The sequence below is a fragment of the Lepisosteus platostomus genome, chromosome 5 (assembly GCF_059453375.1).
Source record: "Lepisosteus platostomus isolate fLepPlt1 chromosome 5, fLepPlt1.hap1, whole genome shotgun sequence".
Lineage (NCBI taxonomy): Eukaryota > Metazoa > Chordata > Actinopteri > Semionotiformes > Lepisosteidae > Lepisosteus > Lepisosteus platostomus.
This window is the reverse complement of record NC_142615.1, coordinates 11,725,620-11,749,113: the sequence shown is the minus strand read 5'-3', so window position 1 is coordinate 11,749,113 and position 23,494 is coordinate 11,725,620. Positions and strand designations below refer to the sequence as shown.

The following is a 23,494-nucleotide window of genomic DNA, read 5'->3' as shown; positions in this document are numbered from 1 at the left end:
GTTATGGAGACACAGACATCCAATGAAAGCTCAAGGCTCCACTCAAGGCTCCACTCTTTTGTTGTGATGTCATTTTAATAAATATTAGCTTTGACAAGGTGTCATTTTTGCCTCTTAAAGTTAAAGTCTGCTCCTTTCTTCCTGGTATAGAAAGAACTAAAAGTAAATTATTCAGCTCTACCGCCTGTGTGCATTGACAAGACATCTCAAAAGGACATATTAAATAAGAACACGATCCTTCCTGTTACCATTCCTGTGGTTGGGGCGTTGTTTCACCCTTTTACGTTAAATCATCAGTACTGCTGTTTTTTCTATGCATAGTTTTATCAAGAGCACTTAAAAGATGCAAATAGGTTTCAAATAAAATAGAATTGAAGGACAGTCGAGTAAGGAGGTAGAAAAAAAGCACGCCCCCGTCTGGGAATCAACCACCGTTTTGGATGCAAAAATAACAGATTAATTTGTGCCCAGCCTCTTGAAGCTTCGATGCGATTATTTTTCCTTCCTTATTTTTTCATTCCTTTGAATTTACTCTGTAGTAGAAGAAACGCGAAAGTGGGAAACTGCAGGCATTCTTCGTGAGTGGTGTGATCAGTGAGCATTTGCACATCTCTAAGTCTGTTCCATTAATTTTTTCATCGGGGATGTAGCTCAGTGGTAGAGCGCATGCTTCGCATGTATGAGGTCCCGGGTTCAATCCCTGGCATCTCCAGGTGCTTTATATTACAGTACTCACATCGCAATCTTCTGTTGAGTGAGAACTCTTTGCTCGTGTTCAGAGAGAGCCAGGTTTACACAATTAAATGCAGGCACACTCGACGTGCTGCAGAGTTGAGCTGCTGTTTTAAATGTACCTCATTTAGTTCTGTTAAATCCTAAATTATTTGAACTAATTTAGTTAAGGAAAATGCAAAAGAGCATGACAAGTATTGATCGTATAAAATATCCATGGCACAACTCGAGAAAGTACTCAAGGACTACACATCGACTTTTGATGATTACAAGAGATTCAAGAAACACAACCGTCCGCACCTGGGTTTGGATCCTGAACGCTAGAGTTAAAAGAACATAAGCGACGTTTATGACCTATAAACTCTCTAAATTGTCTTATAGTTTATGAAATAAAACAATTTCTTAATAATTACTTACTGATGATAGACGATTTATTAAATTTTAACAAAATCACAATTACAAACTTTTTCGGTTAAACTGTTATTCACATACTCTAACGTAAATAAACGTTAGTGTCTTCCGGTGTGTGAGCCAATTTCTCCCAAAAATATTCGTTAGTCTGTCGGGAGGCTGTGCAGGGTGTGAAGAAATAGAATTTCTAAAAGACAGGCTCCCTAAGCTTAACATCAAGGCAGAAAAAATGCTGTTTTCTCTACAGAAATGCTCTTTACATTTCAGCACTGTTGCAACTCCCTTTATAAAGGGTGTGCACACATATACAACCAAGGCATTGAAAGATTTTTTTTTAATTATTGTTCCAAAAAATGTTCCATTTGTTTTCTTTTTAATGTTGTTGATTAAAAGATTTTATTAAATGAGAAAAAAATCTGAATGTGAAAAAAGGTCCAAATGCTATTGAAAAAAATTAGTAATGTGAGGAAAGATGGATTGTGGGAGCCCCTTAACTACCCATGTCATGCTGTATTTCTCACTCATTCTACTGGGAGTGGTGCCGTCGCTTCTGGATAAAGTCTGTCAGTGGTCATTCCAGACGGGTCAGGTATGACTGCTCTTCGGCACAAGAGACACGTGACTTGCGAGGACCCCGACAGTGTCGACCTTCTTTCGGAGCCCGGATAGCTCATTCGGTAAAGCATCAGCCTTTTAATCTGAGGTCCCAGGGTTCAAGTCCCTGTTCGGGCGGATGTGCTGTTCTTAAATCTATTGTGAATGTCATTCTAAATAGTCTTTTATCTTTCACTGTTCTAGCTGTACTGTGGTTATTTTAAATGTCCATTACTTGTATTTACAGTACTGTATTTAGTGTTTCATTTCACAAACCGAAAATGTTCAAGTAGATCTTGTCACTCTACTCCACGTAATCATCTAAATTAAATCACAGTAGAGTACAGAACACGCAGTGAGGAGCTCACACAGTGAGTACTCTTGAATACGACAAGAGGAAAGGCACACTACAACTCTGCAGAACATCACGTCCGAGTTTACAGTGACAGCAGAGGTTGGAAGCGATGTAGTTTTTTAATACTCGCTCGCTGAAGATCTCTCAAGAAACCTCGGTGGAGATTTAACGGGTGTCTAATAATCACGTTCAAAAAGGTGAATATAAGTTTTTTTTAACAAGGTAGCCTTAATGGCAACACGGTGTGAGTAGATCTTAAAGCAGCTGCAGACAGAGTACCCGTAATGGCAAAACAGTGGTTTGAGTTCGGCTTTTCTTATTTCTTCTGCAGAACCAGTGGAATCGGAATATACTGATCCGCATAAGAAGCGCTTTCAGGTTCTGATCATTTTTATTGAGCGCTGCTCTAAGTACCACAGGTAAGATGGCTGTTGGTCTAAGGCGTTGTGTTCAGGTCGCAGTTAACCCTGGAGACGTTTGTTAAAATCTAACTGCTAATAAAGAGTTCTTTCTCGTTAGAGAAGAAACGATAGAAGCCTTAAGCGGGAAAAAAATCACAACATCTCGCATTTCACGTGTTTAATGTTAACTGTCTCAGTAGTTGCCTCGGTGATTGATGGCTCTTCTCCCTCGCAGGGTGACGGCAAACTTCTTCAGAGAGGGAGTCTCCCACGCACGGCTTTTCTTTATCAAGAGCTGAGACAACAGAAACAGACTTCCAACTGACATGAATTACTTCTTGAGCGTTTATGACCGTCTTTAAAAGCTGAGAGCAGGTGAAAAAGTCTTTGGAAATGAGGAAATGACTGCTGACAGTAAACAGAGCTGACGCTCAGCTGCGGACAAGTGCTCCTCGTTAGTATAGTGCTGAGTACCCCCGCTTGTTGCGCGGGAGACTGGGGTACGTTTCTGTGACAGGGCGCTGGTTTAATTTTTTAACAACCTGACTTCACTTAAAAAGTGTGTACTGTGTACTACGTTTCGGACTAGTTACTGCGGTAGAATATGGAGATCATCTCCAGCTTTGAGCTCAACTGCAACAAGAAGTCCTGCTAAATGTAGTATAGTGAGTAGACATCGCGAGACAACAGAACGAGAGTAGAAGGCAGGGATATAGTGTAAGGGCGTGATCTGTGTAGTTAACAAATTAGTTAAAATAATATAAAAACTTCTCTAAATTTAGATACACAACATTTATGGTGACCAGAGATGAGTGCTTGACGGACTCAAAGCGAGCAGAACACTGCAGATTTTAGTTCTCTTGCTGGTAGAAACGAACTTTTGAATTTTCGGACTTTTCGTTTAGCTTGCGCCATGGAAGATATGGCAGCCGCGCCGAGAAGCTTTGCTTATGCCCGGCTTTTTCCACCGCTTCTACTGAACCTCGGAGCTCCGGATTTGTATACGGAATACAAGATATGGATGGAGTCGTACAGATTTTTTTTAAATAGCCGGTGGATCTACAGAAGCTCAGGATGCCTTGAGACGTGCTACATTACTGCACTGTATCGGGGCTTCCGTGCAGCGGATTTTCGCCAACCTCCCTGGAGAAAAAGACTGTAGCTGCCTTAGACGCTTCCTTTACACCGCGGAGAAATGTGGTTTTGGAACGGCATAAATTTAGGCAGAGAACTTAGTCTCAGGACGAATCTGTTGATGCTTTTGTGACTGCACTAAGAGAACTGGCTAAATCTTGTGACTTTGGAGTATTGGAAACTGACATGTTAAGAGATCAACTTGTGGAAAAATGTGCACATAAGAGACTATAAATTGCTGCAGGAAGAAGGGCTGACTTTAAAAAGAGCTCTTACAGCCGCTAGAATTCATGAAGCAGCTCAAGCAGAATCAAGAATGCTTTCTGACCACAGTGACAAAGTGACACTGAACGGGGCGCTCGCTCAAACTTTACAAACAAAAGCCGAGCAGCCGGACGCAGTCATGCTAGAGATATAGAAGAACAGGGGACGGCTGACATTACATGTTACAGGTGCGGACTAATAACGCACAAAGCAGATGAATGCGGAGCGTGAACAGCAAAATGTCTACACTGCAAGAAAACAGGACATTTTGCACATGTCTGCAGAACATCACGTCCGAGTTTAAGGACAAGTATCCCTTTTATTGTTGTTGCTGCCTCCGGTTTACATTTGGCGATGTAAACCAGATTCAGAAAAAAAATAATTTGAACAACCTTATTCCCACGTTTACTTGCATGATGCCGGGAACAGCATGGTTGTTCGCTGCCATATAGTCTAGCGGTTAGGGTTCCCGGTTTTCACCCAGGTGGTTCGACTCGGTTTTGCCTCCTGCTTTCTAAAAGATCAGCACCGTGTACGAAAGAGCCGCATTAAAACTACTCGAACGTGAAAAACGTGCGAGAAGAGGGGGCGCTTGTTTCCAACCGAAACTTCTCGCGTGTGAGACGAGCTGATCATCGCTGTGGGAGGCTTACTCTGGTAGACAGGGCTGACCTTCGGCAATAGGATTTATAGTCTCCAAGATGATATTTGCACTTTCTGGAGAGGCGATTTTCTCCACTTCAGTAGCCCGATTTCGTCGATTGCGTGGAGAGGGCTGTAGAATGTGGCGCCGCCTTTCCTGCTCCGTCCATGACAGGCGTGCTGGTCACTGGAGAGAGAGCACAGTCCATCAGCGCACTCCAATAAAGGCACTGGAAGCAGCTGAATCGCATTGGCCAAGCTCAGCGCTGGGCGGCTGGGCACGTCTTACCACCGTTTCCGTAGTGTAGTGGTTATCATGTTCGCCTCACACGCGAAAGGTCCCCGGTTCGAAACCGGGCGGAAACAAAAGAACGTCTTTTGTCGCAAGGCACAAAAGGGGATTGGGGATTCGTCTAGCGCTGTGATCGAACAGACCCACTGGACCCACCTCTTAGTGTGGCGGGATCTGCACAGTGCATGTCACAGCGCATCCTGCTTTCACTTCAAGGCGCGTCCTGATGTACCCCAGTCTCCCGCGTAACAGGTGGGGACAGGTGACAGGTCCTATACTAACGAGGAAGACATCGCTCTCTCCGACCCCCGGCATCGTGTCCCGACCCACCGTGCTGGAAGCCGACGCGTGCTGTGATTCCTTTACGGAGCAGAAATGACAACCGAGGAGCCGAGAGATCATTTCAGCATTTCGCGTCTGAACGGAAAACACAAACGACCAACTCGGAATGACTTGCCTTTGACGCTTTTCAAAGCGTTCTTTGTGCACGACGACTGCGCCGCCTAGCAGATACAAAGGGGTTGTACAACTTTGAACTAGAAAATGGAAGAGGGCTAAGCCCCCTCTCTTTCAGCCCAGGTTCGATCTGTCTCCCAGAATCACCAGGGCGCACACACACACACACCAGTGCCGTTGAAGTGCTCTGCTTCATTTCTAAGGGCAACTCAACATTCACTCCTACCCCGAGTGCAGAAAAGACAGCATCCACAGCAACAACAGCTCAGGTCTCTGCACAGGAGCTAAGCTGCCCTCATCTCCTCTGCTCTGCGGCTCCTGCGGAGTGGAGTCCTGCCTGGAGCCGTGTTTGCAGGCGGCGGCTCCCCGCGCCCTGTCTGGGCGTCGTGTCCAAGAGCTCCTGGGAGGAAGAGAGAGCCCTCCCAGTCGGGGGCTTTTCCACGGTCTGTGTGAGGAGGGGCGGGTGTGTCCAGTAGCTTATCGAGCGGAAGCCTGGGGCGGCGGAGAGCTGTGATCGTGCAGACCTTGAGGTGTCACCTCTTTGTCTGCTTTCCCGCCCCCCCTCCGCCCAAGCTCTGCTCCAAAGTAGCCCGGCAACCCCTCACACCTGCACGTGTCACAACCTAAGGTGCGGTCATGAGACACCCATGGGGTGTCGTTCTGTTCTTGCTAATTGTTTCCCGCCCGTCGCAGGCAGGAGTCCATGCGAGGAAGATGCACTGGACAGAGCTCAGAGAGCGCAGCTGGGTGGCTTTCCTTCTGAGTGACGTTCCTGCAACAGTCTCCCGCTACTCTTGGTGCGCTCATGCCACAACACAGGAAGGCTGGAGCAGGTGGCTGTGGGCTTTGCGCACCGCCGAAATAGCTCAGTTGGGAGAGCGTTAGACTGAAGATCTAAAGGTCCCTGGTTCGATCCCGGGTTTCGGCATCTTGTTTCATCGCGCCCTTTGTTCCTCTCTCCAGCGCCACCTGCCTAAAGTGACGTGTCCCTTTCTCAGCCCGAAACGCAAGCGAGACACCAGCAGCGGTCCCTGCAGGTTTCCGCTGTGTAGCGGCTATCACGTTCGCTTAACACGCGAAAGGTCCCCGGTTCGAGACCGGGCGGAAACAGCCTCGTTTTGCACGCTCCTGCACTTCACAGAGGTCTTGAGCGACCGGTCATTTGTTCCCAATGTATTTCCGGTGCCTTCGTGCACTCTTGTACCAAATGCACGTTCCTTCTGTACGCGGAGCCGATCATTTGCAATTGGGCTGTGCCGACAGACCAGGACGAGCTCTGTCGGCTCAAAAGCAGCGCAGGACCTGCAAGAACAACAGAAAGATTAGCATCCAGCGGGGACCTCTTAGTGAGCCCAAGAGCTCATCAAGAATCGGCTCCAGCAACAGGGCTGGGCGCATTGTTCCATTCTCCGCCCACTCTCGGTGTAAACAAGTCCCTCCTGGTCTCTGCTTGAAATGCACTTTCCTGCGTTTGCTTTGGTGTAACTGGCTTCCCCTGCATGGGCGAATGTGAAGAAGATCCTTAGTAAGTCATTGAAGAAAACCGAGAAGAGGTCGGAGTGGCCTCTGTCGTTCATCAACGATCCAGTCAGGCAGTACTCCTCTGTAAAGCGCCGTTCGTTCACAATCGATTGGCTTTTTTTTGCCTTCATTCGTGCGAGTAGTAAAAGCAGACGCCCCTATTCTGCCGTCACCCGGATTCGAACCGGGGTTGTTGCGGCCATAACGCAAAGTACTGACCACTATACGATCACAGCGAGTTACCAAGACACACGCGGCAGGGCGGAAAGGGCTGTGCTCTCTTCGTGTGACATAATTCGGAAAAGTCCTGACGTTGCATTTCAACTGAGCCCCAGTATACATCGACCCTTCGACACTCTGAGTGACAACTCTCTTGCGTGTTTTCTCATATTTATGTAGTTTGCTTGCATGATGCCGTGAACAGCATGGTTGTTCGCTGCCATATAGTCTAGCGGTTAGGGTTCCTGGTTTTCACCCAGGCGGTTCGACTCGGTTTTGCCTCCTGCTTTCCAAAAGATCAGCACCGTGTAAGAGCCGCATTAAAACTACTCGAACGCGCAAAACGTGCGAGAAGAGGGGGCGCTTGTTTCCAACCGAAACTTCTCGCGTGTGAGACGAGCTGATCATCGCTGTGGGAGGGTTACTCTGGTAGACAGGGCTGACCTTCGGCAATAGGATTTATAGTCTCCAAGATGATATTTGCACTTTCTGGAGAGGCGATTTTCTCCACTTCAGTAGCCCGATTTCGTCGATTGCGTGGAGAGGGCTGTAGAATGTGGCGCCGCCTAACCTGCTCCGTCCATGACAGGCGTGCTGGTCTCTGGAGAGAGAGCACGGTCCATCAGCGCACTCCAATAAAGGCACTGGAAGCAGCTGAATCGCATTGGCGAAGCTCAGCGCTGTGCTGCTGGGCACGTCTTCCCATCGTTTCCGTAGTGTAGTGGTTATCACGTTCGCCTCACACGCGAAAGGTCCCCGGTTCGAAACCGGGCGGAAACAGACATCTTTTGTCACCAGGCACAAAAGGGGATTGGGGATTCGTCTAGCGCTGTGATCGAACAGACCCACTCACCTCTTAGTGTGGTGGGATCTGCACAGTGCATGTCACAGCGCATCCTGCTTTTACTTCAATGCGCGTCCTGATGTACCCCAGTCTCCCGCGTGACAGGTGGGGACAGGTGACAGGTCCTATACTAACGAGGAAGACATCGCTCTCTCCGACCCCCGGCATCGTGTCCCGACCCACCGTGCTGGAAGCCGACGCGTGCTGTGATTCCTTTACGGAGCAGAAATGACAACCGAGGAGCCGAGAGATCATTTCAGCATTTCGCGTCTGAACGGAAAACACAAACGACCAACTCGGAATGACTTGCCTTTGACGCTTCTCAAAGCGTTCTTTGTGCATCGAACAGACCCACTCACCTCTTAGTGTGGCGGGATCTGCACAGTGCATGTCGCAGCGCTTCCTGCTTTCACTTCAATGTGCTTCCTGATGTCGAGTCGTGTGCCGTGCGGAGGCTCTGAAAGCGAGAGCAATGAAAAGGTGCACGACGCTGTGAAAGAAAACTGAGAAGTGAAAGGCAGTCATTTCTCTAAGGAGGTGAAAGAAAAGCTACTCCCCGTCGGGGAATCGAACCCCAGTCTCCCGCGTGACAGGCGGGGATACTTGCCACTATACTAACGAGGAAGACATCGCTCTCTCCAACCCCCGGCATCGTGTCCCGACCCAGCATGCTGGAAGCCGACGTGTGCTGTGATCCCTTTACGGAGCAGAAATGACAACCAAAGAGCCGAGAGATCATTTCAGCATTTCGCGTCTGAACGGAAAACACAAACGACCAACTCGGAATGACTTGCCTTTGACGCTTTTCAAAGCGTTCTTTGTGCACGACGACTGCGCCGCCTAGCAGATACAAAGGGGTTGTACAACTTTGAACTAGAAAATGGAAGAGGGCTAAGCCCCCTCTCTTTTAGCCCAGGTTCGATCTGTCTCCCAGAATCACCAGGGCGCACACACACACACACCAGTGCCGTTGAAGTGCTCTGCTTCATTTCTAAGGGCAACTCAACATTCACTCCTACCCCGAGTGCAGAAAAGACAGCATCCACAGCAACAACAGCTCAGGTCTCTGCACAGGAGCTAAGCTGCCCTCATCTCCTCTGCTCTGCGGCTCCTGCGGAGTGGAGTCCTGCCTGGAGCCGTGTTTGCAGGCGGCGGCTCCCCGCGCCCTGTCTGGGCGTCGTGTCCAAGAGCTCCTGGGAGGAAGAGAGAGCCCTCCCACTCGGGGGCTTTTCCACGGTCTGTGTGAGGAGGGGCGGGTGTGTTCAGTAGCTTATCGAGCGGAAGCCTGGGGCGGCGGAGAGCTGTGATCGTGCAGACCTTGAGGTGTCACCTCTTTGTCTGCTTTCCCGCCCCCCCTCCGCCCAAGCTCTGCTCCAAAGTAGCCCGGCAACCCCTCACACCTGCACGTGTCACAACCTAAGGTGCGGTCATGAGACACCCATGGGGTGCCGTTCTGTTCTTGCTAATTGTTTCCTGCCCGTCGCAGGCAGGAGTCCATGCGAGGAAGATGCGCTGGACAGAGCTCAGAGGGCGCAGCTGGGTGGCTTTCCTTCTGAGTGACGTTCCTGCAACACTCTCCCGCTACTCTTGGTGCGCTCATGCCACAACACAGGAAGGCTGGAGCAGGTGGCTGTGGGCCTTGGGCACCGCCGAAATAGCTCAGTTGGGAGAGCGTTAGACTGAAGATCTAAAGGTCCCTGGTTCGATCCTGGGTTTCGGCATCTTGTTTCATCGCGCCCTTTGTTCCTCTCTCCAGCGCCCCCTGCCTAAAGTGAAGCGTCCCTTTCTCAGCCCGAAACGCAAGCGAGAAACCAGCAGCGGTCCCTGCAGGTTTCTGTAGTGTAGCGGCTATCACATTCGCCTAACACGCGACAGGTTCCCGGTTCGAGACCGGGCAGAAACAGCTTCATTTTACACGCTCCTGTACTTCACAGAGGTCTTGAGCGACCGGTCATTTGTTCCCAATGTATTTCCGGTGCCTTCGTGCACTCTTGTACCAAACGCACGTTCCTTCTGTACGCGGAGCCGATCATTTGCAATTGGGCTGTGCCGACAGACCAGGACGAGCTCTGTCGGCTCAAAAGCAGCGCAGGACCTGCAAGAACAACAGAAAGATTAGCATCCAGCGGGGGCCTCTTAGTGAGCCCAAGAGCTCATCAAGAATCGGCTCCAGCAACAGGGCTGGGCGCATTGTTCCATTCTCCGCCCACTCTCGGTGTAAACAAGTCCCACCTGGTCTCTGCTTGAAATGCACTTTCCTGCGTTTGCTTTGGTGTAACTGGCTTCCCCTGCATGGGCGAATGTGAAGAAGATCCTTAGTAAGTCATTAAAGAAAACCGAGAAGAGGTCGGAGTGGCCTCTGTCGTTCATCAACGATCCAGTCAGGCAGTACTCCTCTGTAAAGCGCCGTTCGTTCACATCGATTGGCTTTTTTTTTGCCTTCATTCGTGCGAGTAGTAAAAGCAGACGCCCCTATTCTGCCGTGACCCGGATTCGAACCGGGGTTGTTGCGGCCACAACGCAAAGTACTGACCACTATACGATCACAGCGAGTTACCGAGACACACGCAGCAGGGCGGAAAGGGCTGTGCTCTCTTCGTGTGACATAATTCGGAAAAGTCCTGACGTTGCATTTCAACTGAGCCCCAGTATACATCGACCCTTCGACACTCTGAGTGACAACTCTCTTGCGTGTTTTCTCATATTTATGTAGTTTGCTTGCATGATGCCGGGAACAGCATGGTTGTTCGCTGCCATATAGTCTAGCGGTTAGGGTTCCTGGTTTTCACCCAGGCGGTTCGACTCGGTTTTGCCTCCTGCTTTCCAAAAGATCAGCACCGTGTACGAAAGAGCCGCATTAAAACTACTCGAACGCGCAAAACGTGCGAGAAGAGGGGGCGCTTGTTTCCAACCGAAACTTCTCGCGTGTGAGACGAGCTGATCATCGCTGTGGGAGGGTTACTCTGGTAGACAGGGCTGACCTTCGGCAATAGGATTTATAGTCTCCAAGATGATATTTGCACTTTCTGGAGAGGCGATTTTCTCCACTTCAGTAGCCCGATTTCGTCGATTGCGTGGAGAGGGCTGTAGAATGTGGCGCCGCCTTTCCTGCTCCGTCCATGACAGGCGTGCTGGTCTCTGGAGAGAGAGCACGGTCCATCAGCGCACTCCAATAAAGGCACTGGAAGCAGCTGAATCGCATTGGCGAAGCTCAGGGCTGGGCCGCTGGGCCCGTCTTACCACCGTTTCCGTAGTGTAGTGGTTATCACGTTTGCCTCACACGCGAAAGGTCCCCGGTTCGAAACCGGGCGGAAACAGACATCTTTTGTCGCCAGGCACAAAAGGGGATTGGGGATTCGCCTAGCGCTGTGATCGAACAGACCCACTGGACCCACCTCTTAGTGTGGCGGGATCTGCACAGTGCATGTCACAGCGCATCCTGCTTTCACTTCAAGGCGCGTTCTGATGCACCCCAGTCTCCCGCGTGACAGGTGGGGACAGGTGACAGGTCCTATACTAACGAGGAAGACATCGCTCTCTCCGACCCCCGGCATCGTGTCCCGACCCACCGTGCTGGAAGCCGACGCGTGCTGTGATTCCTTTACGGAGCAGAAATGACAACCGAGGAGCCGAGAGATCATGTCAGCATTTCGCGTCTGAACGGAAAACACAAACGACCAACTCGGAATGACTTGCCTTTGACGCTTCTCAAAGCGTTCTTTGTGCATCGAACAGACCCACTCACCTCTTAGTGTGGCGGGATCTGCACAGTGCATGTCGCAGCGCTTCCTGCTTTCACTTCAATGTGCTTCCTGATGTCGAGTCGACTGCCGTGCGGAGGCTCTGAAAGCGAGAGCAATGAAAAGGTGCACGACGCTGTGAAAGAAAACAGAGAAGTGAAAGGCAGTCATTTCTCTAAGGAGGTGAAAGAAAAGCTACTCCCCGTCGGGGAATCGAACCCCGGTCTCCCGCGTGACAGGCGGGATACTTGCCACTATACTAACGAGGAAGACATCGCTCTCTCCAACCCCCGGCATCGTGTCCCGACCCAGCATGCTGGAAGCCGACGCGTGCTGTGATCCCTTTACGGAGCAGAAATGACAACCGAGGAGCCGAGAGATCATTTCAGCATTTCGCGTCTGAACGGAAAACACAAACGACCAACTCGGAATGACTTGCCTTTGACGCTTCTCAAAGCGTTCTTTGTGCACGACGACTGCGCCGCCTAGCAGATACAAATGGGTTGTACAACTTTGAACTAGCAAATGGAAGAGGGCTAAGCCCCCTCTCTTTTAGCCCAGGTTCGATCTGTCTCCCAGAATCACCAGGGCGCACACACACACACACCCGTGCCGTTGAAGTGCTCTGCTTCATTTCTAAGGGCAACTCAACATTCACTCCTACCCCGAGTGCAGAAAAGACAGCATCCACAGCAACAACAGCTCAGGTCTCTGCACAGGAGCTAAGCTGCCCCCATCTCCTCTGCTCTGCGGCTCCTGCGGAGCGGAGTCCTGCCTGGAGCCGTGTTTGCAGGCGGCGGCTCCCCGCGCCCTGTCTGTGCGTCGTGTCCAAGAGCTCCTGGGAGGAAGAGCGAGCCCTCCCACTCGGGGGCTTTTCCACGGTCTGTGTGAGGAGGGGCGGGTGTGTCCAGTAGCTTATCGAGCGGAAGCCTGGGGCGGCGGAGAGCTGTGATCGTGCAGACCTTGAGGTGTCACCTCTTTGTCTGCTTTCCCGCCCCCCCTCCGCCCAAGCTCTGCTCCAAAGTAGCCCGGCAACCCCTCACACCTGCACGTGTCACAACCTAAGGTGCGGTCATGAGACACCCATGGGGTGTCGTTCTGTTCTTGCTAATTGTTTCCTGCCCGTCGCAGGCAGGAGTCCATGCGAGGAAGATGCGCTGGACAGAGCTCAGAGGGCGCAGCTGGGTGGCTTTCCTTCTGAGTGACGTTCCTGCAACACTCTCCCTCTCCTCTTGGTGCGCTCATGCCACAACACAGGAAGGCTGGAGCAGGTGGCTGTGGGCTTTGCGCACCGCCGAAATAGCTCAGTTGGGAGAGCGTTAGACTGAAGATCTAAAGGTCCCTGGTTCGATCCCGGGTTTCGGCATTTTGTTTCATCGCGCCCTTTGTTCCTCTCTCCAGCGCCACCTGCCTAAAGTGACGCGTCCCTTTCTCAGCCCGAAACGCAAGCGAGACACCAGCAGCAGTCCCTACAGGTTTCCGTAGTGTAGCGGCTATCACGTTCGCCTAACACGCGAAAGGTCCCTGGTTCGAGACCGGGCGGAAACAGCCTCGTTTTGCACGCTCCTGTACTTCACAGAGGTCTTGAGCGACCGGTCATTTGTTCCCAATGTATTTCCGGTGCCTTCGTGCACTCTTGTACCAAATGCACGTTCCTTCTGTACGCGGAGCCGATCATTTGCAATTGGGCTGTGCCGACAGACCAGGTCGAGCTCTGTCGGCTCAAAAGCAGCGCAGGACCTGCAAGAACAACAGAAAGATTAGCATCCAGCGGGGGCCTCTTAGTGAGCCCAAGAGCTCATCAAGAATCGGCTCCAGCAACAGGGCTGGGCGCATTGTTCCATTCTCCGCCCACTCTCGGTGTAAACAAGTCCCTCCTGGTCTCTGCTTGAAATGCACTTTCCTGCGTTTGCTTTGGTGTAACTGGCTTCCCCTGCATGGGCGAATGTGAAGAAGATCCTTAGTAAGTCATTGAAGAAAACCGAGAAGAGGTCGGAGTGGCCTCTGTCGTTCATCAACGATCCAGTCAGGCAGTACTCCTCTGTAAAGCGCCGTTCGTTCACATCGATTGGCTTTTTTTTGCCTTCATTCGTGCGAGTAGTAAAAGCAGACGCCCCTATTCTGCCGTGACCCGGATTCGAACCAGGGTTGTTGCGGCCACAACGCAAAGTACTGACCACTATACGATCACAGCGAGTTACCGAGACACACGCGGCAGGGCGGAAAGGGCTGTGCTCTCCTCGTGTGACATAATTCGGAAAAGTCCTGACATTGCATTTCAACTGAGCCCCAGTATACATCGACCCTTCGACACTCTGAGTGACAACTCTCTTGCGTGTTTTCTCATATTTATGTAGTTTGCTTGCATGATGCCGGTGAAGTGGAAATCTAATAAGTAAATTGATTCTTAAAAATGTAGAGAGCTTTGAAAAAATATATTGGTGCTTTTAGATAATATATTTCAAGGATGTAACTGCTGTGCTACAGTGCGTGCAGAGAAAGGGGAAGTTTTAGAAGGGACCAAGTGCTGAACTTTTTTACAGCGCAACGTCTTATAAAAACCCTGTACTGCTTGTAACAAATTGAGTCTCTGGTTGCACTTTGCAGGGCTCCCAATATTGCAATATTGAAATAAAGACCTTACTCAGGTGAGAACTCTCTCTTGTGGCTTCCTTGATAGTTATATTTCCATGACAATTTGGGGGCTCGTCCGGGATCACAAACCTGAGCGCGAACGGCTGCTGAAACTCCATCCGGACCCGGACAATTTTAGCAAATTGGACGAACTTCGGAGGATAAACTGTTTATCCTTCCAGAGACGCGTCTGGAGAATTGGCAGCTGTCTGACGTCAGTAAGTGATCCTTTAAAATTAATAGTTATATTTCCATGACAAGAGAAAAACCAACAACACCCCTACCACCTCCACCAATCCTAACCTTGTTTTTACTATACCCTCTGACCTTTCCCTTTCACCCCTTTGCATCCTCAGCTAACATATTTTAAAATTACAATAGACTGTATAGTATTTATGTTTAAAATTAAGGTAAATATGTCAAAATATCAAAATCCAACTGCACAGTGCTATTGTAAGAATGCTTGTCAAGTTCTCAAACAAACCTGCATTGTATTTTTAAAATATTTCAGCAGAGGATTCAACTGGAGTATAAATGAAGATTCGACGATAATTTGTTTTGAGTGAATATGGTTTTCTGGGGAGTTGCAATGTTGGGCATTATTGGACATTTCCCGGTGACCCTGACACGTGTTAAACACTCGCATTTCCTGCAAATATTAAAATGGTTAAGGTTTCGCTGAGAAATCCAATCGACTGAAGACAATGTTTATATTGCAAAAGAACCCCGTCCCTGGGTGGACTCGAACCACCAACCTTTCGGTTAACAGCCGAACGCGCTAACCGATTGCCTCCTGTAATATTTCTTCTGCACTGATAACCAAGAATTGAATTTCATTTTTCGCAAGCTGTGTGAATTTCATCAAAAACAAGTTTTCCAGAAAGGAAATGAACACATGCATTTAACGAAATCAAGCCCTTTGTGATTGCCCGAAATGATACGTTCTGTACTACAAGATAGGAAGAAAGACACGGCTGGGATTTGAATCTCGGTTCTTTTGTTTAATAGAGAAGCGCTTTAACCAACTAGGCTACGGTGACAGGACAGCCTTCACCTTTTACAGCCGCTTGGACACACCGATCTGAGACATCTGCGTTCAGTAAGCGCTGAACCTGCGCTCAGAGCAAATTGCCTCTTTTACATAGCAGCCCCGACACTGAGAAACGAAGAGAACTGGCTTTTATCTGCCATTTTCATGTCCAATGCGTTTGACATCTCCCAAGGGCGACAGAGTTCTTTTGCGACACTATTTCTTCTTCTTTTTTATTTCTGTACGCTTTGATAAAAAAGGAGAAATCGTGCAACGGAAAAATGTCTTTTTTTCATAGAGAAAACGTGCACCAGGAAATGTTGTGTTGAGAAGAAATGATTTAACATGATACGTGACCTAATTTATCGGAGCAATTGCTCGACCAGCAAGATCTGGAGAGGTTGGAGAGTCTGGTGGATGTGATAATTATACGGTGTTGTGGAAGAAAACAGTCTTTCTTTGAATTCTCAGTCAATCGGAATTTCAGTGCGAAACATAAACCCCTTGTCTGTATTTAAAGAGATTATATTTTAAAACTCATAAAAAATCAGAAAACACATGTTTCTCACTTTGAAATTTTAGACGGAGCGGTGCATTACTAGTAGCGGCGCTGAGCACACTATGGGGGAATTCAGGTCATGTGAAATGCCAGCGGTTTAATAAACAACGCGTCTGATTTCGGATCATAAGATTCTAGGTTTGACTTCTACCTGGCTCGTGTAAATTTTATTCAAGCTCCTCAGTAATAGATGTATATTATGTAATGAACCGCACCTGAAAGCAAACGTTGGGTCTGTTTCCTTTGTTTTCCAGCATGAAATAGCAAATCGTTACAAAAAGCACCTGCTAATGTCCAATAGCGGGTTTTGTTTTCAAATTACATTTTCAGGCTTCAGACACTTTTTAATAAAACAAAAGTGTCCGGAAACTCATTAACTTTCAGGTTTGCTTGAACCTGTATTAAAAAAAAGTTATCTGAAACTTCCGGGATTCCATTATCTGATGTAGCTGTCTCTAAAGGTGGACGTGATGTTAAGCAGATGTGAACTGTGCCTTTTCTCTTAAAAAAAAACAAAGTTCTTTTTTTCCCTTCACTCCAATGCTGGAGACTGTAAGCCTGTGTGGGCTCCACACTGCGTGTCCTGTACTGCTCTATTTTGTTTAGATTATCTATGTGGTGTACAGATAGAACTCAACTGCATGGTGTGAATTCCGTGTTCAGGACCAGCAGAACCTGAAAAAGTAACAGCTGACCTCGACGTGATTTGAGCACGCAGCCATCTGATCGGGAGTCAGACGCGCTACCATTGCGCCATGAAGTCACAGCTGTCCGTGCCTTTGAATTCCCCAAAGGAGACAAATCAACTTCACAAAAAAAATCTGTGAAGAGCGCAGCTCTTCCGAAGAGAGTCTCTTCTTCCCAGACCACATTTTATTCTTCCTGCGCAGCTCTTGTTCAGGTGTTGTTCTCAATTACAGATCCAGGAACACTGATTGTTTTTTCTATTTTTTTAAATTAAGTACCGCATGGTGCAACGGTAGCACGTCTGACTCTAAATCCCCAAGTTAATTTTCAAAGTATATCGGAGTCAACTGATACTGATCAGGTTCTGCTGCTACTGAACCCGCAGTCTTCACCTTAAAGTTCAATTCCCCAAGCCTTTTGACCTTATATGTCCATCCCTTCTCGTCAAAACTCGTATTTTCACAGGGTACCCTTCAGAAATCACAGTATAGAATGAAAAAACTCCAGTAGATCTCGGCCGCTGTTGGTGATTTTCCTTTTAAAATAAATGAATCTCTGGAAATTTTATGGAGTGTATCACTTTCACTGAGACCGAGAAGTGTTAAGCTGTACATGCGTCTTTGTGGCTCAGTTGTTAACCAAAAGGGTGGTGGTTTGAGCCCTTCCAGGGACGCCATGAGCCTTTTAATGTACACACCCGTCTCACTTTATCTCCACGGCCGGTCTTGTACCGCAATCAAATACAGAGCCCGTAGGAGGCAGTAAGCTCGCATATATAGCTCACTGTGTATATAATGAAGAAGCAGAGGTTAGTTTCTCATCTGCGCGTTACAGAGCCTTACGCAACTCGTAGTGTACCAACAGCTATGGTTTGATCCCTGCACGGGCTATTAGTTGAAAGGCCATTGTAAATGACGTATAAGAGATTTATAGATAAAAACTTTATTGATCCCGTGAGGGAAATTAATAAAGCTTATCCAGCTGGCTTTTATGTTTCACACTAAATTGCGATCTTGAAACCAAAATGAAATTGACATTTGTACTGTATGTTTTTTTTTTTAATTACAAAGCAAACAGAGTATTCCCTTAATTCAAAGATCAGATATTGGCCAAAACAAGACAATCAGACGTGGGCTGACTTTGGAACAGGAACCTCTGCTTCGTCGTTTATTGAGCTTTTGATCAATGTCTGAGTGAAAAAGATTCGCTATTTTAACTCTTTGATTAAAGTACACAAAAAGCACCTTCCTTCGAGCCAGAATCGAACCAGCGACCTAAGGATTCCCTACTGACTCCCCTACAGTCCTCCACTCTACCAACTGAGTTATCGAAGGCATGTGATACAATGCTCCCTGGCACATACTGCCCAATGTAGTGAAATGTTCCGGGTGACTTAAATCCCAGCTCGACATCAAGTTTCCAACTCGTTTCCTTAGTCTTGTTTACCTTGAATTTAAGCCACGAACCAGGATTCTACTGTATAAACTTCCGGGGATATTACAAAATGTTTGATGGGGCATTAATCATTCCAGGCGGAAATTGACTCCTTTTTTTTCTCGAGGGATCATATTAAACATTTCATTGGTGTCGAGAGGAGGATCACCATGAGACACAAAACAGTTTCTTTCTGTCTTTATTAGAAAGTAGAGTTTGTGCTACATTAATTATATTTTCGTGGAAATATAGAAGTTGTAAATGTTAAAATTTATATTTGAATCGAAATGTGGTTTTGAGTTAAATATTAGCGGGATCATGTGATTAGTTTGTTTGTCATTACTATATATATTGCCATGTTACTAGAATTTGTAACTGAAGTTTACTAGTTGTGTTTTTATGATGATTAGCCATTTGTTGATTACAATATTGTGTATAATGTATAATTTGAACTACATATTTTTCAGGTGTGAATAATTGTATATTTTAAGAATAAATTTCTAAAACAAATCATTGGCTTTATTTACTAGTTTCTACACCTATAAAATATTTATTTGATGTATAATAGACCTTTAACTATATATGTATATTAGTCCTCTAAATTTATCCGTATAATAGAACTCCAACCATTTATGTATAATAAACATATAATCATAGATGTCTAATTGACGTATAAAGATATACGTATATTAGAATTTCATTCTAGACCAGTTACGGAGCACATTTATACGTCTAAAGTATGCGTTTAATAGTCGTATATTCTACATCTTTTGTCCACTGGGATGTGCCGATTTTAATTTAACAAAGCTAGATACACTTTTTATAATGCAGCCTTCATTACAAGACAGTTTGTTTCTCGAAAGCGTGTTATGTAAAAAAGAGAAAAACGAAAATATATAGATGACAATCTTTCAAAGCTGAAGATTTTACTTTAGAAAAATTGACATTTTATGTATGGAGATGCATTCGCTGGTTTTAGAACTTTGCTGTGCTTCCTGAATCATTTTCAGCGTTATAAAGTGGGTGTAGAGGGAGCGATCTCTTTGTAGAGCAGTTGATAGACTGGAGCTGTTCAGACTACTCTCGTTATTTCTCAAATGCTTACATCATTTTTCTTTCACGCTAGGACGCGAGTGTGTACATGGGCTTGGTTTTCATTTCACTGATTCTCATTGAAGCTTCGGGAATTAATGACAAAAGATTCAGTTTGGCAGAAGGTTTGGTTCACAACGATCTTGAAGACACGCCCATGTAGAGCAGCGTGTGATGATTTGTACTATAAAAGACCAAGTGCTCAAAGTGAAGTCTGCGTTTACCGTTTAGACTTTTCCATCTCTGGCGCACTTTTAGAAAGCAAAGATAGAGTAGTTGTGTCGAATCACACTAAGACATCTGTTAGCAGAGTGGCGCAGCGGAACCGTGCTGGGCCCTTAATCCAGAGATCGACTGATTGAAACCATCCTTAGCTATGCACATTTTATGCACGATTGATAAGCACACCATCAGTTTAATGAAGTACATTAAAACTGATTTTTCTCTCGTGTGTGTGCAAGCTTCACACTTACAGAACTCTTTAATCTTTACCAATAGCAGATGCCCAAATGTAACTTTGGTTGTTCTGAGATCCTTGATAGTTTCCTCAAATCCTTCAAATGAACATCCATATCAAAGCAATTATGTTTAATTTTATTACAATTAAGGTACATATACAAAATATCAAGACTACCAAAAAGGTATCAACCATTTCCCTTCTTATCAGCAGTAATGAGCTCCCCCAGGAGGCAAACCGGCTCATCATGGAACATCCACAGGTATCTCAATTTTACCTCCTCCCCAAAATCCACAAACCGGACACCCCTGGACACCCCATCGTATCAGCATGTAACTGTCCAACTACTTACATCTCAGCCTTTCTCGACAGCCTCATGAGACCGCTGGTTGAAGATCTTCCCTCATATATCAAAGACACCAACCACGCGCTCCAACTTTTCAATGATTTCCAATTTCAGGGTACCGAATGCCACATTTTTACCATGGACATCACATCTCTGTACACCGTCATTCCACATAATGACGGCCTTACAGCCCTCAAGCACACGCTGGACAAACGCACAGTGCTTGATCCACCCACCCACACCCTGGTACACCTTGCAGAATTGGTTCTCACACTGAACGCATTCTCTTTCAATAATCTTTTTTACCAACAGGTCAGTGGAGTTGCCATGGGCACCAGAATGGGACCCAGCTATGCCAACATTTTTGTCGGCTGGGTAGAAGAACGCTTCTTCGCCTCCTACACTGGCTATGTCCCTGACCTCTACAAACGATATATTGATGACTGCGTCGGTGCCGCCACATGCTCCAACGATCAGCTTGAGTTCTTCCTGCACCATTTCACCAACTTCCACCCGTCCCTCAAATATACGGTTAACATATCTTCCACCACTCTTCCGTTTCTAGACATCCACTTGTCTATCAACTACCCCCGACTGTCCACTTCAGTTTATTACAAACCCACGGATTCACACAGCTACCTCCTGTACAGCTCATTTCACCCCAACCACACTAAAAACTCTCTTCCTTTTTCACAGTTCCTTAGGTTACGACGACTATGCAGCGACGACATCGACTTCGAGAACCAAGCCCTCGAAATGTACTCATTTTTTATCAACAGAGGATATCCCAGCAGTGTGATTGACAGGGCCCTTGCCCGAGCCAAAAACACCCCCCGGACCATCAACCCGATCAGGAACTCCCGCCGTAACAACCGCATTCCCTTGGTGCTTCCTTACCACCCTAACACACTTCCTATCCCCAGGACCATTAACCAGAACTTTTCCATCCTACAGGATGATCCCTCCATTGGGGCCCTCTTTTCTGATCGCCCTATCATCTCATATCGCCGACCACCTAATCTGCATAACCTCCTTGTTCACAGCTCCCTTGACCGCCCTCAACAACCATCCACACCAGGCACTTTCCCTTGCAACAGAGCTCGCTGTATCACCTGCAAGTACACAGCCACCACCACACTCATTCAAGGCCCCTCAGGACAATTCCGGATCACCCAGACAGCATCTTGTACCTCCAGCAACCTTATTTACTGTATCTCTTGCAGTAAATACCCAGCCATCTACATTGGAGAAACAGGAAGGAGACTCGGAGACTGCTTCAGAGAACACGTCAGGGCTGTGAAGATTAAAGATCTCTCCAAGCCCATTGTTTCTCATTTCACCACTGACGGCCACGACCACTCTAATCTCTCCATCTGTGTTCTCAAAGACGGTTTTCCGAACTCATACATCAGAAAGACCACCGAAACTAAAATTATTCTGCAGTTAGGATCACACATTCTCCCTTCCCTTAACGACAGATTACTGTTCTTTTAAATTTTCTCCATTCATTGGAAGTTTCATTTCACACCTCTCTGCACCCATTCTGACTTCACACCTCTTGATTGGCCTCTCTTTCTGTCCCCTGCTCCCACCTCTCACTCCTCCTCCCTCCCAACCTTTGTTCTCCCGCTACTTTACCTTTGCCTACTGCCCTGTCTCTCTCACACCTGAAGAAGGCTCCACGGCCGAAACGTTGTGTTCTCTTTCTTCTTTTTTTCAGCCTGGAATAAACCTATTACTTGTTCCTTTACAAAATATCAACGCACATTTGTATAATGCTCATTTAATAATGATTGGCAAGGATTGTCAAGTTCTCCAACAAATCTGTGTTCTAATTTTAAAATATTTTTGCTAAGGATACAACGGGTGTATAAATGAATTCTCCTGACAGCCAGTTGAAGATAAAATTCCACATGTGAAAATGGTTTTCTTGGACTTTGACAGGTACTTAATTGTTTACTTGTAGTTCCACACGAGTAAAATAGATATTTCCTGCAAATTTCAAGAGGGCTTGCGAAGAAATCCCATCAAGCTTTAACAGAGATTATGGTTACAGAGGAACAGTCTGAAGCTCGTCCCTTAGTGGGTTTGAACCACCAGCCCTTCATCTAACAGCTGCACAGAGACACACTACCGTTGCTTTTCGCCATTCACACGTTCGGAGTTAAAGAACTATAAAATACTGACATTTTCCTGCCAGCCGGCAGTATTTCTTCTGCACTGACCATGAATAACCAATAACTTTATTTCATCTTTCGCAGTCTGTAATCCACAGAAAAGGAAGTGAATACTTGTATTAAGCTAAATCAAGCCGACGGAGATGCATTGCCGTTGTTTTTCTCCACTTTTCGTTAAAAGGAGAAAAATCACTGACATTTTCTTGCGGTATTTCTTCTGTCCTGATTAGCAAGACTTATATTTTATCTTTCAGAAGTTGTATGAATTTCTTGAAGTTCAGAAACAACTTGTTCCACAAAGGAAATGAACACTTGGTTCAAGGTAAATCAAGACATATGTATCTCTCGCCACGTGTGCTCTTATCTGTCCATCTCTCTACTTTTCTCTCACTCTGACAGTCTGTGCAGAGTTTCTGAAGGGGATGTAACACCACTTGGCAAAGAGAAAAATTATCAGAGGCAGAATAATAAATCATTATTCTCTTCTCAGTCAGATTCACAGCTCAGAGACAATCGGACAGAAGCTCCATACTTCTTTTTATCCGTCAATCCAGAACCAGAGGACGTTCAGACAATCCTGGAACAGCCTGGACTCAGGTCACATCTCCCCATTTTCTCCTTCCTCACAGCCACTTAGAGACAGAGAAGAGCTCCTGGTTCTCCTCTCTGTGAACTGGGCTCAAGACTCACTGATCTGTCAGCTGTGGACTCTGTTCCAGGTCAGAAGCAAGAAGCTTCTATTAACCCTTTCCAGGATCTCCAGCCCTTCAGTATTACTTTCTTTACTGTATGTCAGTCTCCAAACATGTTTTATAAATGTTCTATAACACACGTGAGTGTGGAATTATCTTTTTATGTAATAAACACAAGTAGTGACACTCTGGTCAGTACACTGTATATTGATTATTAGTAGCCGATGGGCCGATGGCCATGTCTACAGTAGTTGACCAGTCTGCAGCAGTGGGACTCAGATCACACAGAAGAAGACCTGTCTGTGTGTGATTCCACACCAGCCCGGGGAATCACCAGCTCTCATATGTCTCTCACAGGTGTCTCACAGTCTTATAAATTAACAATTAGATGAATTATTGTAACAGTTATACAGTTAATTTAAATACTCAGACTACCTATGGAACTGAGAGTTTCGGTAGCTTCTGAAGAGCGCACTTTTCCAAACTGAAGTCTATAAGAACATTATTCAAGATGCACCATGGTCCAGAATCGTGCATCGCGACAAGGATTAACATCAATTGAAAGTACTCCCAAATAAAACATTTGACTGAAAATTAGAGTAGGCAAGTATTAAAACAATGCCATAACTTCTCAACTTCCAATCTCTTTCCTGGTTCAGGCCATGTCAAATGACATGATCAGTGGAATCATGCTGAGGTTGTGAGTTCAAGCCTCACCTGGAGCAGTCTGGTTTTCTGTCTTGACAGGTAAACAGTGTTTTGTGTTATTTGCTAAATGGAG

The 23,494-nt window shown here is 46.7% G+C and overlaps 11 non-coding genes across 11 annotated transcripts; 8 read left to right on the top strand and 3 right to left on the bottom strand.

Moving 5' to 3' along the window:
* The first annotated feature begins 640 nt into the window (after positions 1-640).
* trnaa-cgc (transfer RNA alanine (anticodon CGC)) lies at positions 641-712 on the top strand. The gene has a single exon. It is a non-coding gene; the product is annotated as a tRNA-Ala (tRNA).
* Positions 713-4,826: 4,114 nt separating this feature from the next.
* On the top strand, positions 4,827-4,899 carry trnav-cac (transfer RNA valine (anticodon CAC)). Its single transcript has one exon. It is a non-coding gene; the product is annotated as a tRNA-Val (tRNA).
* Positions 4,900-6,136: 1,237 nt separating this feature from the next.
* On the top strand, positions 6,137-6,209 carry trnaf-gaa (transfer RNA phenylalanine (anticodon GAA)). The gene has a single exon. It is a non-coding gene; the product is annotated as a tRNA-Phe (tRNA).
* Positions 6,210-7,728: 1,519 nt separating this feature from the next.
* Positions 7,729-7,801, top strand: trnav-cac (transfer RNA valine (anticodon CAC)). Its single transcript has one exon. It is a non-coding gene; the product is annotated as a tRNA-Val (tRNA).
* Positions 7,802-9,513: 1,712 nt separating this feature from the next.
* On the top strand, positions 9,514-9,586 carry trnaf-gaa (transfer RNA phenylalanine (anticodon GAA)). Its single transcript has one exon. It is a non-coding gene; the product is annotated as a tRNA-Phe (tRNA).
* Positions 9,587-10,343: 757 nt separating this feature from the next.
* On the bottom strand, positions 10,344-10,415 carry trnah-gug (transfer RNA histidin (anticodon GUG)). Its single transcript has one exon. It is a non-coding gene; the product is annotated as a tRNA-His (tRNA).
* A 694-nt stretch (positions 10,416-11,109) lies between these two features.
* On the top strand, positions 11,110-11,182 carry trnav-cac (transfer RNA valine (anticodon CAC)). Its single transcript has one exon. It is a non-coding gene; the product is annotated as a tRNA-Val (tRNA).
* Positions 11,183-12,898: 1,716 nt separating this feature from the next.
* Positions 12,899-12,971, top strand: trnaf-gaa (transfer RNA phenylalanine (anticodon GAA)). The gene has a single exon. It is a non-coding gene; the product is annotated as a tRNA-Phe (tRNA).
* A 109-nt stretch (positions 12,972-13,080) lies between these two features.
* Positions 13,081-13,153, top strand: trnav-aac (transfer RNA valine (anticodon AAC)). The gene has a single exon. It is a non-coding gene; the product is annotated as a tRNA-Val (tRNA).
* A 3,366-nt stretch (positions 13,154-16,519) lies between these two features.
* On the bottom strand, positions 16,520-16,591 carry trnag-ccc (transfer RNA glycine (anticodon CCC)). Its single transcript has one exon. It is a non-coding gene; the product is annotated as a tRNA-Gly (tRNA).
* A 1,170-nt stretch (positions 16,592-17,761) lies between these two features.
* Positions 17,762-17,849, bottom strand: trnay-gua (transfer RNA tyrosine (anticodon GUA)). Its single transcript is given in 2 exon segments — positions 17,762-17,797; positions 17,813-17,849. It is a non-coding gene; the product is annotated as a tRNA-Tyr (tRNA).
* Between the last annotated feature and the right edge of the window lie 5,645 nt (positions 17,850-23,494).